Below are 2,500 nucleotides of genomic sequence, written 5' to 3' on the forward strand. Positions count from 1 at the left end.
GAGCGAAATACCTGGACGCTATCCCAGTGCCTTTAGTCTCGCCTTGATGCCTTTTGTAACAGTACCTTCGCCGATCATGGGTACAGTTGGCAGGACACGATGTGTTTTCAACCGGCGTTACAAACCGTGAGAAACGGCATTGGTACCTGTTTGCTTGCATAATCCGGGATCAGCCAACTCAGTCTATATGGCCCCTAGCTCCGCCTCCCTATGGACGCCCTGCCCATCAGGTTGTCTATTTGCGATGACAACCCTGGGTGGAGAGACCTGTGGGACGCATAGGAGATCATGGCTTGGTAGTTCGACGTGACCTGTCGCGGGAATAGAGATGGTGCCGTGTGGCTGTAAGCGAATGGGTGGATGCGGCCATGCGCCCATGTCGGCGTTAGACCCTTGATGAGATGATATGATGAGATGATATATATATATTATATATATTATATATATATATTATATATATTTATAATCTATATCCTATCATCCTGTGGTTTGTGTTTGTGTGTGTGTGTTGTGTGTGTCTGTGTGTGTGTTTGTGTGTGTGTGTGTATGCATATAACCGACTTAGCATATATATATTCATATATATCCTTACATTAGTATATACTATCTCTATATAGATCTCTTCTATATCTTCTCATATCTACTGTCTATCTCTATCTCTATATAATATATATATATCATACTATAATATATATTATAATATATACACACCCACATGTATACTGTATGTGTGTGTGTTGTGTTTGTGTGTGTGTTTGTGTGTGTGTGTGTGTGTGTGTTTGTGTGTGTGTGTGTGTGTGTGTGTGTGCATCTATACATAGATAATACGTCTATATGTTATGTGTGTGTGTGTTGTGGTTTGGGTGTGTGTTTTGTGTGTGCATGTGAATGTAACATACTCATATATATATAATATATATATATATAATCTATATCTATATATATATATATCTATTATATATATAGAATCCTACACATATATATAATATATATATCTATATATATATATATAATATATATAATCTTATAATTTAGTATAGATAGGTAGATACTTAACTGCCTCTATATGAATATAAATATACATATCTGTAAATATACATTATATATATATGTCTATATAATAGGTACATGTATGTGTATATGGTATATTATATATATATACACTTATATAATATAAGATATATTATTATATATATGATATATATATAATATAGATAGGTATGTTTATATTATACATACATGACCTATATATATATATCATCATATATCTATATACTATCTATATATCTATATATATATATATATATATGTAGTATATGTAGATATGTGTGTGTATGTATGTATCAAGGGGCAAGACGACGGGGCGCTGGCCGATCCACCTTTCGCTTTCCCGCCACTAGGATCCCTCGTAGGCGAGTCTCCAGGCAGGCCCACGGCCAATCTCTATTCCTCGCGACATTCTCGTCGAGCAGCACCCAGCATGACCTCCGGGTCTCCCACGGCCTACCCCCACCCAGGGTTTGTCTCGCAAATAGACAACCTGATGGGCAGGGTCATTCACAGGGAAACGAGCTAGGTCGCCCTTATAGCCTGAGTTGGCGATCCCGAGATTCATGCAAGTAACAGTCCCATGCCATCTTACGGTGTAGACCGTCCGGTTGGACACGTGGTCCTGCCAAATGTAACCACCATGATCCGTCAGGTACTTGTTACAAAAGGCATCAAGACGAGACTGGATCGCGTCCAGGTTCGGCTTCCATAGAGCAGAAACTGTCAGTATCAGGCTTGAAGATCACGCAGCTTGTTCTCTCATAGTACCGCATCGCCAATGCCTCTTGTTGATCGGTTCATGGCTCCCGTGCCAGACCAATCCAGCTACTGACTTCTTGGTCTGACATCCGAGATATGGACTATAACGCTTACCAAGGTAATGGTAAACTCTCTGTAACTTCAACGTCCTCGCCGCAACATGGATCGACGACGGATTCTCCTACGGCCTCTAAAGTCCTGAATCTTGGTCTTTAGTCCTGGAGACCTCTAGGTCTAAGGTCTTTTAGCTTCATTGTTAAATGCATCCATAGCCGCCCCCAGAGACTCCAGGACTAAGTGGCTAGCATATCATCGCAATGTCAAAGTCTAAGACCTGGGATTGCCCAGTGTTGCTCCACACTGACTTTGGCTAGTAGATCTGGCCCATTTCCGTCCATACTGTATGAAAAGTGTTGGTGCCTCCCCCTGAATTAACAGGGAAGAAGTTCGACAGACCCCCACCACACTTTACAGCACTTTCGGTACCAGTATGAAGGCTAGCTATTAGGTCCTAATCTGCGCGGAATTCCCCTGAAGCCTCAGGATCCTCCCGTAGCGATTCCCGATGCACCGAGTCACGCCTTCTGAGGTCGATGTAGGCTGCAAGCAACCCACCGCAACCATAGTTATATATGTTACGTATAGAGTATGTATATCTACTGTAACATGTATACATAACATGACATATATA

The sequence above is a fragment of the Penaeus monodon genome, chromosome 7, assembly GCF_015228065.2.
Source record: "Penaeus monodon isolate SGIC_2016 chromosome 7, NSTDA_Pmon_1, whole genome shotgun sequence".
Taxonomy (NCBI): Eukaryota; Metazoa; Arthropoda; class Malacostraca; order Decapoda; family Penaeidae; genus Penaeus; species Penaeus monodon.